The sequence below is a fragment of the Lepisma saccharinum genome, chromosome 29, assembly GCF_977018435.1.
Source record: "Lepisma saccharinum chromosome 29, izLepSacc3.1, whole genome shotgun sequence".
Taxonomy (NCBI): Eukaryota; Metazoa; Arthropoda; class Insecta; order Zygentoma; family Lepismatidae; genus Lepisma; species Lepisma saccharinum.
Genome location: NC_139257.1, coordinates 7,826,180 through 7,843,477, shown reverse-complemented (window position 1 = coordinate 7,843,477; position 17,298 = coordinate 7,826,180).

Genomic DNA, 17,298 nt, shown 5'->3' with positions numbered 1-17,298 from the left:
GAAATTTGTTTGGTAACGAGTGAAAATGTAGACAGTAGATACTACATGTATTTTGCTCAAAAACTTGCCTAAATTCACAGAATAAAAAGAACAGATACAACATTCGTTCATCTGATTTACAGAAAGGCTAATCGGGACTGGACCCACAGTTTAAAGTGGGATCCAAATCACTATGTGCCTTCACCGGGTATCATACCCTGGACCCCTTGATTATAAGGCGACTACGCTATCACTGTACCATCGGGGAGTCCCATCATAGAACAAAGTTTCCTCCTACCACAATTATACAGAACTTAGTTATCTTCCTTCACTTGAAATCTATTCTATTGTATTTCAGCCTCAGTATTATAAAATAATCGAATCCAACCACCTGTGGAATGCCTGAGGGAAACAACAAGAATTTTCTCAACAAAGACATTTCCGAAATTTCCATAACATTCTAATAATTTTGCAACCCGTGCAAATAATGTGTTAAAATCTTGTCATGTTTCCCTGTAAACACTAAAATCACCAAATTAGTTATTTCCAAATTTCCCGTATTTTCTCCTCCTCTTTAGCTCTCAGCTGCTCGGAGTGGGATAATGCAAGATTATCTGTCCCTAATTATCTCCTCTAAGACTTGCTAATAACTTGGACTCCCTAATAACTTTATCAAGAACTCCTCATCAATTTGTACTGGCATTTTTGCTACTATACTCGAAGGTAGAATTCTGTGTACAGTGTCAAGTGGATACAGTGACAGAGAAACGAAAATCGGAAGCGAAGGTAGAGCAAGGATGTGTTCTGTCACGCCTGCTCTTCACTCTCTCTATATAAATGTATTATATAGTGGCGTATATAAAGAGTAAACAAGCCGACATTCCCAAGGTGGGGACGACAAGAGTACCGGCGCTCCTGTTCGCAGATGACATGGTTCTGATCTCGGAGACAAATGCCGGCCTACAAAGGGCTCTGGACGGGTTGGAAAAATACAGCAGAGAATCCAAACTGCAAGTAAATCTCACAAAAGCAAAAATTATGGTGTTCAAAAACGGATATGTATATGGAAAAGAGGAAAGGTGGACTTTCAGAAAGCAAGAATTGGAAAGGATAAAAATAATATAATACTTGGGACTAGTTCTCACTATGGCAGGGACATGGACAAGACATATGCAAACGGTACAAGGAAAGACTGGGTAATAACACATGAAATAATGGACAGTATGGAAATTGGAGAAATACGATATACATTTTGTGGAAAAACTGTATAATACATTATTAATAGGGTCAATAGGGTACGGGAGGGAGATATGGGGAGCAAAAAGGGGGGGGGGTCATGTACTAAACAAAATCCAATGCACATTTTACAAGAGGGCTTTGCATATCAGCATGGGCACTGCAAACTGCGGCGTACTACGGGAACTTGGACTGGTCAGGGAGCATACGTGGGATATGTTGAGAAGGGTTAATACTGGGCAAAATTAATATCGAGAAGGGAGAACTCGGTAAAAGGGCAAGCGCTGATGCAATGGGTACAACGGGAGGAAATGGGAACATGGGCGAAAGAGATCAGAGGCAAACTATACGAAATTGGACTGGGATGGATATGGGAAGGGGGACACGTCGACCAGGGGACATTGCAATTAGTGAAACAAAGATTAGAGGATATAGATAGCCATGAAATAATAGTGGAATGTGAAACTAAGAGAACGATCGAACTCCAAAGAAGGGGACTGCGGAAATGGGGACAAGTAACGTACATCAAGAAGGTGAGCATGGTGGCAAGAAAGTGGTTGACATAGATGACGCTGGGGGATGGAGACACAATACAGTAAAAAACGAGGAAGGGAGATATAAATGCGTATTACGCAATGGTAATGATAGGCCAGAACATTTATTCTCATGTCAGGACACGCGCGTTCTGCAGGAGGAGAAGCTACGCAACATAAGCTTGGAGAGAGTGTTCGAATCAATTGTAGTGCAAAGGAGCATGGAACTTGATACGCTTTGTTTATTTTGACCATATGAAATATTTTATTTGTTTTCTGTTAATTTCACATTTGATTTATTTGTTAGTTTCAATACTGTTGTTTGATATTTTGATATTGGCTTAAATTTGTAATTTTTGCTGTACATTTGTTACACGCAATATCGGAAGTGGAAGTCATTTCCGGTTTGTGAAGATGTGTAGAACTGTCCAATCTTTTATTGATTCGGTTGCGAGGACAACAGTGCGTGAAATGGAAAAAGTAAGTTGCGTTGCGTGAGATGATGTTTATTTAGTGAAAAACACTGTTTTATAGGTAAAGCCGCAACTTAATTCAAATGTGATTGCGTTTGTGAATATTATTGTTATTTTGCAGTGATTGTTTAAAGGCAAAATGTGTTATTAAATTTATAAAATAGCAAGAAGCTATTTTTTTTGTTCAAACCGTTTCGTCCTGAGAATGCTCATTGTAGCATAACATTAAGGAGAGTCTCATAACTCCGCCGCACAAGGAGATTGGGTAGCTACCGTGACGTAGTAATCCGTGATCCAGTGGCGAACACCAGAAAGGAACGTCACAGGTAAAATTGGCGCTCAACGTGAAGGCATCGATGATGTAAAAGGATAAATTGTAACTGTAATATCGTGTAAAAAAAAAGTGTGTTTTGTGCAGTGTGAAGTCATGAGGAAATTGTCGAGCGTTACAAAGTCTGATAACACATGTAAGTCATGTGATCGATTTTGCAGAGATATCAAGGTATGAGTAGGAGAATTTTGAGAAGCCAGAGCAAGAAGAAAATGGATAAATTGAGTTGTTGTGATGATAAAGATAAGCCCTTGGACGAAATATTTCAGTGCAGGAAATGCGAGGCGTATTTCCATTTAGGGTGTGCAAATTTGCCAATATCCAGAGAATTCCTTCCTGATGGTGACTTAGTTTGTAAAAATTGCAAATCGCATAGTGCTACTTTAAATATGGAGGTACTTTGTGGCTGGTTAAGGAGAATTGAAGAAGGAAGGAAAGAAGATCAGAATGAATTGAGGAAGATCATTGAAGAAGGAAGGAAAGAAGATAAGGATGAGTTGAGGAAGATCATTGAAGAAGGAAGAAAAGAAGATCAGAATGAATTGAGGAAGATCATTGAAGAAGGAAGGAAAGAAGATCAGAATGAAATGATAAAGAGGTTTGAGAAAATGGAAGAAGGAAGGTTAGAAGATAAGAATGAATTGAGGAAGATGATAGAAGAAGGACGGAAAGAGGATAAAAAGGAACTGATGAAGATTATTGAAGACGGAAGAAACGAAACTAAACTAGCTTTCAGGAACTTAGAGGAGGTATTTAGGAATGATAAGGAGGAAATGATGACGAGAATGAAAGCAGACCGAGAAGAATTGATGAAGAAGATTGAGGATGAGCGGAAAGATGATAAAAATGAAATGATGAAAGTAATAGAAGACAGAAGACAGGAAAACAAAGAAGAATTGGAAGCTGTGCGATGTGATTTGTTAAAACAAATTGATGAAGGGAGAGATGCTCTAAATAAGATAGAAGAAGTTTGAGAAGTAGACAGACGAAAAGTAATGAATGAATTGGACACCGTAAGGGCAAGGATAGAATCCGTCGTGGATCAGCAAAGTACTTCAAGGAATTTGTGTATGCAGGACAGTGAGAAGATGAATAAAGAAATTAACCAGAAGTTCTATTTTATGGAGGAATTCCTTTTAGGGAAGTTGGAGAGATTACATTTAGAATCTTTGCAAGGAAATCCAGGAATGACTACTGGAAATACTGACAGATCTGTGGAAAATATTCGATGGGTGAGAGATGATACTGACCCTTTGATTTCCGGTATATCTTCAACAGAATCTGTATCTTCTGCTGAATTGTTGACTAAAAGGAACCGTAAGAGGAGAAGACGTATCCAAAGTACAAAAGGGATACCCAGAGAAGATATTGATAAATCTCCTGATGTCTCTCATAGTCCATCTCACACTGGACATTTTTTTAGAATGTCGGATATTAACTCTCTGAGCAAATTTACCGGAGAAATAAATTCCATATCAGCGGAGCGTTATTTGGAAGAACTGAAAACATCCATGGACATAATGAAAATGCCTATGCACTATAGATTAAAGGTGCTTCCTTCTGTAATGAAAGGGAAAGCTAAAGCCTGGTTTATTGCCAACGAGAGAAGGTGGAAGTCTTTTGAACAGTTTTGTGCCGCGTTTAAAAAACAGTATGCCTCTGCAGAAGCGAAGCAGAGAGAGATCCAGATTTTAAGAAACAGAAGATATTCCAAATCCTCAGGTCTTTCTATGGAGGATTATTGTTGGGATGTCTACGGGTCATACTGTAACTTGGTCGAACGTGTGGACCAAACAGAAGTGTTAAGTTTAATTATCCATCAGCTCCCATACAGAATACGGCAGCTAGTATTGACAAGAGATCCTCGAAACATTGACCAGTTGACCAACTTCTTGGGGAAGTACGAAGCCTCAGAACAGATAGATGGGTGGAGAAGCGACGGTAATAAAGCAGAAGAAAGGAGACCTAACCAACCTCGAGTTCGCAGAGTACAGATGACAACTTCTACTAATAATCCTGGAGGATCCCGCAGCGCAGAGAGCGGAAATGGGAAGGAACCAATCACCAGAGAAGGACAGCGATTCCCGGATGGAAGGTGGAAGAATAGAAACTGGACAAGTAACAGACTTTATAGAAGGACTACGCCGTACACAAATAGTTGGAGAAGAGATCAAAGAGCTGCGGAACGAAAAGAGTGTGCATTACAGACGGAAGAGCTACCTTCCAGTAATCTTAGAGTTACAGCGTCGCCATGGGAAATTAACTGCAATGAAGTTCTGGGTTTAGCCCAGCGCCCGTTGTAAGCGGTACTCTTACGCTTGCAATGAAGGGCATACAAGTACAAGAAAGCGACGAAAGTGAAGACCCATTCCTAACAGAACATCCGTTAGAAATATTGTACTTGAATATCGAAGCCACTCCTCTAAATTATTTAAAAATTAGAAAGACGATAATGGAAGAAGATAGGGATAATGTGAAGAAACCTGAAATTTCAGTCGAGGTATTAGGATTCCAAATAAAATGTACTCTGGACACGGGTAGCGAATGTACCCTTATGAATTATAATATTTGGCTTCAAGTACGAGAGCGATTACCAGGTCTTAAATTGCAGAAGTGTCCAGGCGTAATATTAAAAGATTTTGCTGGAAAAGAAAGATCACGGATAGCTGGATGTAGGCGAATAAATTTTGAAATTGGCGGTTTTATATTTGAAGATTTGGTATATGTGGTCAAGTGCTTAGAAGCTGACTTATTATTTGGTTATCCTTTCCTTCGAAGATACAAAGCCACTCTGGACGCAGGCGCAGAAAAATTGTATCTGATCAATGGCGGACACACAGTAGAGCAACATTTACTTCCTAACGCTGGAGATTCAGAGAAGGGCGAGTCGCGGGAGAAGACAGCCTTAATACAGTGTACGAAAGCGGAGGAAGAAGCTAACGCTGATGAGTGGACTGCAACAGAATCAGACATAAGAGATAAAGCCTTTGCTTCAGATGTTTTGAGTTTTGAGGAAAAGGAGCAGCTATTTAATTTATTGTTGAAATATAGAAGAATATTCGCCGACAAACCAGGATTATCTAGGAATTCTATCTGTGAAATAAATTTGACCAGTGAAGAACCTGTTTTCTCCAATCCTTGTCCTGTTCCGTTGTCCAAGAGAAAAAAGCTGGAAGAAGAATTATTGAAGTGGCAAGAGTGGGGAGTAATTATACCCTGCAATTCACCATATTTAAATCCCTTATTAGTAGTGGATAAACCGGACGGGTCGGTTAGACCCTGCATTGATTTCAGAAAACTAAATAAACAAATTGTAGCTCCCAGGAGTACAGTACCTCAAATTCAGGAAGCTCTACAGAAATTTAGAGGGAAGAAGTATTTCTCCTGTTTGGATCTTGCTTCAGGATATTTACAAATTCCAATTAATAAGAAGCATCAAATATACACAGCCTTTACATACAACGGAAGATCTTGGTGTTTTACGAGAATGCCTTTCGGTTTGACCAATGCTGTAGCTGTATTTATGTATTCCATGCACAATTTGTTTAATCCATCTACTGAGAAATTCTTGACAGTTTATATAGATGATCTTTTGATATTTGATGAAACGATTCACAAACATTTTCAACACTTATCATTCGTCTTGGATACTCTTCAGAAGGAAGGTTTTACAGTGGAACATAAGAAGTGTGAATTCGGAAAGGAAGAAATTAAATATCTAGGCCATATTATATCCGGAACACACATCAGGGTTGATCCTAAGAAGAATGAAGCCATTTTGAAATTTCCACGTCCCAGGAACAAGAAGGATTTGCAACAATTTCTCGGGCTGATTAACTGGAGACGTCGTTTTGTAGAGAATTTGGCACAAAAATCTGCCCCTTTAGAGCAATTGTTGTCAAAGAACGTTAAATGGGAATGGACCAACACAAGAGAAAACTGTTTCAGAAGATTGAAACAGGAACTAGTGCAACTGCCGGCGTTAGCGCAACCCGATTTTTCTAAGACGTTTTGCATAATGTGTGATGCTTCTTCGTTAGGACTTGGATCGGTTCTATTTCAAGGAAACCACGAAACTCCAATAAAACTGACTGAGATTCACATTATTCAGTATGCCAGCAGAAAATTAAAGCCCCATGAAAAGCATTATACAGTGCAAGAACTAGAGTGTCTAGCTGTGTTATTTGCGATAGACCATTTTAAAGTTTATCTGAACGGTCAGAAATTTTTCATCTATACTGATCATAAAAATCTAATATGGTTAGAAAATAGTCGTAACTGGAATGGCAGATTAACGCGATGGGCTCTGAAACTTCAACAATATAAATATGAGATCATTCATGTGGAAGGAAAGAGTAATAAGATCGCTGACGTACTAAGTCGTTATCCTGTGGCTGAAGGGGTTGTGGAGACAGAAGGCAACACTCCTACCATTCTACAGGTGTGGTCAGCTAAGGAAATTCTCATGCCTAACCAGGAGATCCAACTGTGGAAGGAGTCCCAAAGTCAAGATCCAATGTGTAAAGATATATCAGACAAGTTAAATAATGGAGATGAAGGGGCTAAATATTTTTTGAGGGAAGATCTTTTATTTAAGAATTCTAGAGGTAAAAAGAAATTCCATTGTATAGTGGTTCCGCAAAGTTTAAAGGATAAAGTGTTGGAGGCTGAACATGATAACACTGGCCATTTTGGGTTTACAAAAACTTATCAGAGAGTAAGAAAAAGGTACTTCTGGAAAAATATGAAGTCTGACATTTCACGATATATTCAAGAGTGCTTGATATGTTCAAAGAACAAGCCCGATAAGCTTGGGATATGTAGAGAGAGATTGACCACGACCCAAAAGAAACCACATGAAGTTCTGTCAATAGACATCATTGGCAAACTACCTAAGTCTTCATCGTTCTACTATATCCTGACCTTGATTGATGTAGGAACCCGATACTTAACAGCCTATCCGTTACGAACAGCCACTACTGGTGACATTATTAGGAAGTTAGAGCAGGGATACTTCACCCATTATCCGAAACCTAAGTATGTCCTGTCCGACAGGGGAAGTCAATTTCTGTCCAAGCAATGGCTACAATTTATGGAAAACCACTCTGTTAGACCCATCAGGACCACTCCTTATCACCCAGCAAGCAATCCGATTGAGAGAAGCAATCAGGAAATTGTAAGACTTTTAAGGACGTTTTGCAATCGGAAACACGACTCCTGGTGCAAACAAGTGAGGACTGTCTGTTGGCTCACCAATAATTCTATACCGGTTATGCCCCAGTGCAGTTATTTTATAATCGACCTGTAGCAGCTAACTTACTGCAGGAATTAGACTGGCCTGAAGACAGTGAGTGGAAGACTCTAGCCTGGGAAACCAAATTATTCATCGCAGAAAGTCGAGACAGCCGACAGAAGAACAAGAAGAACATACGGATCAATCCCCATTCGTTCACACTAAAAGAAGGAGATCTGGTTTTAAAAAGGAACCACCGGTTAAGTTCAGCTAAAGATAAAGAAATATCCAAGTTCTTTGAATACTTCGTTGGCCCGTATGTAGTTGAGGATGTTAAGCACAACACAGCTAACTTGCTGGATCCTTGGAAGGACAAATTAATAGGAAGGGAAAATGTTTCCAACCTGAAGAAAATTAATTGTTCACCCGAAAGAACACAGGAATTATTGCAAAGATGGCATCACCAGATCAAAAAGGACTAATTTTCGTAGCAAAGAAAATTTCGTACATAAACATTACCTCAATTTTCTTTGTTTGTATGGGAGGAGAACTTGATACGCTTTGTTTATTTTGACCATATGAAATATTTTATTTGTTTTCTGTTAATTTCACATTTGATTTATTTGTTAGTTTCAATACTGTTGTTTGATATTTTGATATTGGCTTAAATTTGTAATTTTTGCTGTACATTTGTTACACGCAATATCGGAAGTGGAAGTCATTTCCGGTTTGTGAAGATGTGTAGAACTGTCCAATCTTTTATTGATTCGGTTGCGAGGACAACAGTGCGTGAAATGGAAAAAGTAAGTTGAGTTGCGTGAGATGATGTTTATTTAGTGAAAAACACTGTTTTATAGGTAAAGCCGCAACTTAATTCAAATGTGATTGCGTTTGTGAATATTATTGTTATTTTGCAGTGATTGTTTAAAGGCAAAATGTGTTATTAAATTTATAAAATAGCAAGAAGCTATTTTTTTTGTTCAAACCGTTTCGTCCTGAGAATGCTCATTGTAGCATAACATTAAGGAGAGTCTCATAACTCCGCCGCACAAGGAGATTGGGTAGCTACCGTGACGTAGTAATCCGTGATCCAGTGGCGAACACCAGAAAGGAACGTCACAAACTTTTGAAGAAAGTGGGGGTGTATTTACAAACATTTAGGGGGGAAAGAAGTGCTGTAAAGAGAAGGAATAAGGAAGGGGAATAAGTGTTAATTTACCAGAACTGCTATGTTAACATCTATACGGAATGTAACGGATAGTGTAGTCTGTAGGGAATCATAGTTATGTAATAAGAATAGATGTAGTGCGCACAGCCTATGGCTCGCACACGAGATGAGCAATAAATTCTTATACAATGTTTTTCCTACTTCCTAATAACATTCACTTCTGTACAAACATTGGTGTAAAAATTAAATAATAATAATAATAATAATAATAATAATAAACCCTATCCGTCGGTCCGTTTATCTTTGCAACCTATAGAGCTGAGACTATGTTTACAAGATAAATCTCGGACTCGGACACTCCACGATGTTTTGGCCTCTCCTTCCACCTTCTCTACCTGCCCTTTTACTCGATGTTATTCAGAACTGTTTTAGTATCTGGAGTGCCATCGTAACATAAAATTATTAATCTGGAATAATTTTTTTAAAAAATGGGTAGTATTGCTGTGTTTCGAAAGAGTATTGAAAATAAGTTTAGGTATTCAATTCATTCATTACTCTCTCTAGAATAGTTTTCTTTTGACTTAATACACGCTTATCAACGTTTCTAATTTAAATACTTTATTCCAAGCAAACAAGTATTTGCAACTGATTAAATATTTTGCTTTTGTTTTTTCGAGACATTCGAGACGAGACGAGACTTTTCAAAAGCCGTCCCGTCCCGTCTCGTGTCTCGTCTCGAAAACGAGACGAGACAGGCATTCCGTCTCGTCCCGTCTCGAATTTCAAAACGTTTGTCCCGTCTCGTTTTCGAAACGAGACACGAGACGAGACGGGACATGTCCCGTCCCGTGAGCAACACTATTTATTTTAGCATCCAATAACTTTATTATTTGAATAATATAGTACTTGTTACAACCAAGATTGCACAATAGTTACTTCGAACATTAGTAGCAGTAGCAGCAGCAAACGCAGTAATATAAGAAGTTTCAAAACGTGTGGAAGTTTCAAACTAACAGAGTTTCAGTGTTGCAAATTATGAAAGTTTCGTGCCAAATTCGATATCTCAGGACCATTTTTAAACAATGAGGCAAAATGAGGGGAAATAAAGTGCTTCGTTTATAAATTGCCTGCTATGCTACCCTCCAAGTTTCATTTTACATGCTTGAAATTATTCACAAAGGTCACCTTTCATTGACATGTGATTTCATAGTAATTTTATAGGAGCCGCAAGTTCTACCACATTAAAGAATGAAGAATTTAAACAGCATAATAATAATTTTTGGGAACATCAAATACAATTTATCTCTTCATCAAATACAATTTATGTCTTCAAAGACAGTGTTAAGACATCAAAATTATATTATATTTAATTACAAACGATGCAACGCTAGACATAATTTCTCAATTTTGACATAAAATCAGAATATATTGCATTTCCCATTTCTACCGTTACCATTTTTTCCATTGCCATTTTTTACCTTTGCCATTTTTTCCGCTTGCCATTTTCACTTTGTCATTTTTTCCGTTGCCATTTTTACCTAAATTCGTATAACCAATTGATTTTATGATAGCAATGACTACGGTTCAGAGCGCATGAATTTGGGAGTCATGAGGGATATTGGGATCCAGTCGCCGAAAGCGATAAGGCTGAGGGATGATTGTATGAAGGCAGGGCCGGCGGAAGGGGGGGGGGACCTTGCCACTGCTCAGAGCGGCAAAATGTTGAGAGGAAAAAAAAAGTCTTTTGAAAACTTGAAAGTTATAATATTATATTATATTATGTAACTTGGAAGTTAATATATGCCAACCTACACTTTTGAAGGAACATATCAGTAGTCTCACTTTAAAACCACTGAGTGCCACAAGGTGGGAAAGCATATTCGATGCCTTAACTCCATTGAGATATCAAGTGAGAGTGGTTTTTGATGCGCTCCTTCAAATAATCGGTGACAAGAAAACTGTCCAAATGGTCGCACAGGAGGCTCAGTGTATTGCAAACCAGTTGTGTGGTTTACATTCCTTTTTACTCCACGTAATGTAATGAGCAAATGTCTTCAAAACGTTAATCTACGATTTGTTAGATGTTGTTACATGGATTCTTGCAAACATATCAGCGCTTTGAAAAAAGCAGGAGTGATGAAAAATTTCAAACTTTCTTAGGGGCGCTTGGCCTATCTGCCCCCACTCGTAGATTCGTCGGGGGCGGCGACCTGTGAGTCCCGGTTGATAAGAAAGAATTTGCATCGAATTTAGATATAGATGATCCAAAGATAGGCAACACTGTACAGGGCCGAAATGGAAAGAAGAAGCGATTTCAGTATGATGAAACTGTTGACGATTCACCAAAACGGTTCAATGTTGATTTTTATTTTCAAATCCCAGACGATTATTTTATCTCTAAGAGAAAGATTTGAGCAGTTTAAACATGACAGTGAATTTTCCATTTCATTTATAATATTAGTGAGCATAAAGTAATCTGATCTTTTCTCTGAAAAGTGTAGAAAACTTCCCGTAATTTTATCACATGAAGACTACTGAATGAAAAGATGAACTAAAAGTGCTTTCAGCTATAAATATTATTTTTCGTATAAAGCTAGCTTGCATAAAATGGAAACAAGCGTGTTTCAGACATGATTGACCGAAGATAGTATATTATTAGCCTTATTTTCCCAAAAAAACTTTGTTCGACACTTACAACGGTTACCGACAAATTTTAAAAAATCGAAGATCTACACTCACATTACGTGCAACAATAGTCTTCTCAGTAGTCTTAAGCAGACCTGCCGTCACCTGTCAAACATTTTCTATTGCAGCAGATCCCACGCCGTTGGGGGTAGAATAGATACGAAAGGAAAGAAAAGGCCCGAAGGATAAGCATGAAATTCGTTTGTACTTTTATTGTGCTTACCTGCTGACTTCACCTGTACTAGTCGTTATAGAGGCATGGAACGATTCCGGGGAAAGAAGTATTGAACAGTTAGTGAACCATAAACTCTTAGGTATAACCAAAATGACAACGGACTATCTGGAGGCGGTCGTGGAAGTTAAGTACCAATTTAACGACAACAGATAAAATGTTTATGTCCGCAACCATTTCACCTTACATGCGGTGAAACCCTAAGTACATCAAAATCAGGCCTTCCCGGTGGCGCAGTGGTAGCGTCATTGCCTTGTAATATAGGAGCCCCGGGTTCGATACCCGGTGGAGGCACATAGTGATTCGGATCCCACTTTAAACTGTAGGTCTAGTCCCAAATAGCCTTACTGTGCACAAAGTGGACTTAAAACACCAAATCAATCAATTAAAAAACCCTAAGTACATCAGGTGGCTGTTTCGTCTAAGATATCATACATTTTCATGCACAATGCCATTTTTGGATGAAATTGCTATTTTTTTAGGGAAAGAAAGTCTTCTCATTTAGAGGAAAATGTTAGCTATATTTTCTTTATTTGTAATTAATAATGTATGTATCGAGCCAGTATCACACGGCATTTATGTACCACGTCTTCACCATCAAACGATTCTTGAAAACGCATCCTTAAAAAGTGGCAATTGCACAAACACAATACGTTTCCTTGGCAATCACGCAGGTAATTATGTGACATCTCTAGTGAAGGGAATTATTGTTAATTTGTATCGAAGCAAACTTCAGAAAGGGACAAAATTTCCTGTGGGTGCAGCCAACAACTAGAGAGAATGTGTCTTCAACGACCAGAGTCAATACCTTCTCCCCCATTTCCTAACACACCATAGACGGCCGGGAGTAGGAAGGGAGCCCTACATTGGGCAAGTGGAAAAATAGACAAAAGATGAAGTCATGAATAGCTCCGTGTCACGTTTCAGCCGCGATTTTTTCCACCAATAAACTTTCCCTCTACGGAGGCAATTCTCGGCAATTGTTTGCTTGGGACCATGCACCATAAATTGGGCGAAAAAGCTGATATTGTCCTGAACTGTCGTAATTCACGAAAGCTATGCAAGCATGGCAAATTGAATAAAGGAGGCACCGCGACAGAATCCCACAATTTTCTCCCTTACACCCTTTTACAACCCAAAATGTTGCAGAAACCAATAACGGCAATGGAGTATGGACCCTTTTAGCGCTTTCTAATTTTTTACATGTGTAACGGTACAAGGCTCCCAACGAGTAACCCTCCTTTCAACTTGTTTATGGCTATGCTGGACTGGCATCCGTAAACCAAACACTACGGCAGTTAGGACGGAAATCTCGCCTTAGAAACAAAAAGCACTCCTTCCTGCAGTAAAAAACACCAATTCAAAGAGGTTCTTTTTTGTGTTCTATCCTTGAAATTTCGTATACAATATCGAACACATTCAATGCTTCCCCCTTGAGTGCCAGAGACGCCGCCATAGGAGGTCTCCGCCATCCACTCGAACTTTTGTTAACAATATCTCGAGCAAGAAGGACATTCGCTACTATGAAAATTATGATTTACATCTTTTCTGAGTGGTGTGTTCTCCCTGTTGTCACTTTTTCTGTTCACATTGCAAACTGGACGAATAAAAAAAGTTTTCTCATATCTGTGCATGTTACACCCTCTGAAGATTACAGTGTAAATTAATTGTAACTATATAAAAAAATGAAAGGCGTTCAAAATTAATTGGCTTTGACTTCATTCATATGGGTATGTAACTATTGGGGTTATATGATTATATTATACTATTTTAAAGCTCTCGATCTACTTTACAAAATGAGACTACAAGATTTTATGTAGCTGCTCAAGTAGAGTAGAAATCATATTATTTTTTGTCCAATTTTGTAACAATACATGAACGAAAACAAAAGGAAAAGGGTGCTAAAGTACCAAAAAGGGGATAAATGTGCTAATCTCACAAAAAAGGTAAAACAAACTGTCTTCATTTAACTTCATTTCATGCCCTAAAATTAGGGTGACCAGATCCTTACCAGCAAAAAACAGTACGCACACCTACCATGCCAAACTTTCTTCAAAAAAGGAAAGACATAAAGGACAAAAGTTTTAAAAATAATAATTATTTTATTTGATGAATCCCCAAAGTATATGAGTGGCATAAAACAAAAATGAAAACTAAATGTATTTAAAATTTGACATATTAGACAAACTACAATTGTGAGCAAAGTTTTGTTGAGAACATGTCACTTACACTTTAAGTCTTTAAAACCACTCCAATAACTTCAAATTAACAAATATTTCATAATCAAATGTACCAATATTTAAGTAGCATCCTTAATGGTTCTGTACTTTGCTTCGAGTAAATAGCATATAATAACTTTGTATTTTCCATAACTATATCATGGAATTCACTACAGCTACAACTGAAATTATATTTAGTTATTATTAGGTATTTCAGAGTTTTAGTTTCCAATTGAGATTTCTCAGCAGTTCACATGTTATTCATTAATGAGAAAACTCTCTCAGTGGTGCATTTGTGGCTGGAAGGCACAAACTGAACTCTACAATATCAAATACCTGATAAAAGGAAATACATTTTTCCTGAAAATATTTGAATATCTCAACCCATCTTAAATCTACTCTCATTTGAGCAGTGTTCCATGCTTTCAGTTTTTCAAGAGTAGCATACGCTCTTACATTTGAAATTTCATTAAAGAGATAAGAATCATTAAGTTGCTTTCCTGACCATTTGTTGAAAAATTTTACGCTATTTTGTACCCTGTCCCATTCGATCATCGAATCCAGTTTTACCCAATCCAACACAGTCATTTCAGAAAAGGGAGAGGACCACTGCTTAATATATTCAATACAAGTTGAATAAAATGAAAGCACATGTTCCTTAAAACTTGACATACAAACAAACCCATTTTCCTTCAGACTTTTCAGTTTCGACTGCACTATAAGAGGCAAAAAAAGGCTGTTATATCTGTCAACTATTTTTGTTTAAGTTCTGCAATCAATGCAGAACCATATATCATAGAAACATATTGACCCTCTAGAAAGTGAACAAAGTCATTAAAAAGTGCTGCATTGGAATGGATAAAATAAAGCCATATTTCAAATACGGGGTCCTCAAAGAACATTTTAATGATTGTGGGACACTTGTCCCGTGATAGAAAGTATGATTTCAATGCTGGATAGGGTTTAAGTATGCGCTCTACGGCTGACAACAAAGAGAGCCACCTAGTTTTCCTAGTTTTGCTATAAGAAAGAAGCTTTGAGATCTCTATCTCCACGAAGTCACAAAATTCACGTAACACATGTTCACGTACTGTATATATGTGAAAATATGAGTATATTTTGTGCACCACACATTCTATGCAAATCGGTAAACAGTCTATCGCAGTTTGTACACAATTATTCACTATATGTGCAGAACAACCTACACCTACAATTGGTTTGTTTAAGCATTCCTGAACAATACTGTACACTTTTTTTTTTTTTACCTTTTCTTGCTGCTCCTCCAAAGTTGCAGTTGGTGTTGTCAGCACATAATCCAACAACTTTAGTTTCAATGTTGTATTCATTTAATGTTTTCAGGATATACGAAGACACAATATCGGACGTTTCACCACACTGATCTTGAAAATCCAGAACTTTAACGTGCACTCCGCTCGAAGGAAGGAAGTAGCGCACCAACAATGGAAACAATTTCGTAGCTTTATGGTTCGACGAATCTGTGTAAACTGTAATGTAAATTTACCTGATCCAACTCTTTCCGAAGCTCTGCAATTGCATTGGGGCTTATCACATTTGTCACGATCGCTTCACATTTTGTTCTTGCACAAGCATATTGTGGTTCGAAGCACTTCTTAACAAGTTTCGAACTACAGTCTGTAGAACGAAACGATTGATTATGTTGCACTGTATGAAATGCAAAAACACGCTTCTGTTGCTGCCAATTTTTGTTCTTTAGGCCCAAAATTCTTGTTTCGAAAAAATGTAGAAAGAGTAGCACTAGAGCGTCGGCAGATTTGTGTTTTGCCGTTTGTTTTTGTGTTATTTCAGACCCTCCACTGTTTACAATTGAAAACTCACCTGAAAATTTTTCACAGTGAACATCACTATCGCTTTTGCCTCTCCTAAGAAATGGATAAAGAGGTTTCAGTTCTGAATTAAATGCACATTTCCTCCTAGGAGGCATCTTCACCCGACAGTGTTGAAATACGAGACGTGTACTTCAGGAACGAGACTTCCACTCTACGCAACCCGCAACAACTGGATAGATCGGCGCCACCTGACCCTTTTGTTCGCAACTGTCTACAACCTGCTCTCTGCCGTGGTAACTACAGTAACTACGCATTGTTCTAACCGGATGTTCATTCTCTCCTGCCTGACCACAACAGAAAAGTATGTACTGCATAAACTGTTGACATGGAAAAACAAAAGAAAATATAAATAGAAAATAAATATTTGGACTTCGGAGATCGGAGTAGAAATCAGGACATTTCGTAGGACATATGTGAAAGAAAGGACATATCTTAATTTTATACATGGCTTCGCATTCTGCAGGACAGCCCATCAAAGAAAAGGACTGTACTGCGAAAATCAGTACGGATGGTCACCCTACCTAAAATACATATCTCAAGTGATCTGTATGAAAACAGCTACACTTCTTCGGCGATGCCTGAGAGGGGTCATATTGATATTATGAAATTGTCAATGGCAAGGAATTGTAGTCTAACATGTCTAGAGTCAATTTAAGTCAATACAGTGGAATTTCATTGAATCCTGAAAATATAGACTCGCCTTGAATTCGGTTCTGCGCTTCTCGTGTTGGGCGTACAGTCCAAGTACATGCTCAGCCTGACGGTTTTTGACATTACATTATGAGCGTAAATAGGTGAAACAATGAATTTCATAGTATGAGAGTTGTTGTCCTATATAAGTATTTTGACCCTAAGTAAAATTCACTTAAATAGATGGCCTTGTTTACAAATAGGCTGGTCCTTTAAATCCGTTTTTCGCTCAACGGTTCCTCGTTTAGGCTGACGCGACGTCCAAAGTGACGAATTCGGAGTTCGATTGGAGGGGGTAGGTAAGTGCTTTTATTGAGTTCTCTTGCGTAGTCCTGTTGTGCGACATCCCTAGATTAAGTCCAAGCACATTTGAGGAATTATAATACCATAATATAAAAAATATTATTGTAACGTGCGTTTAATGCAACGTTGTAATGCATATTACAATTTTATGAGTTGGTTCGGAAAGAAGTAACAGGCAGTCAAAGGAAGTTAATCTTGCCAGTTGCTCAGCACTGGGAAGTTAAGGTTAGACGCCTTCCTCCACATGTGAAGGTTGAAACTCGGAGACGGCGGTGGCTTAGCATTTACCACTCAAAAGGCAAGGTCTTGGCCATGATATGACAGTAATATCATTCACCAGCTGTCAGT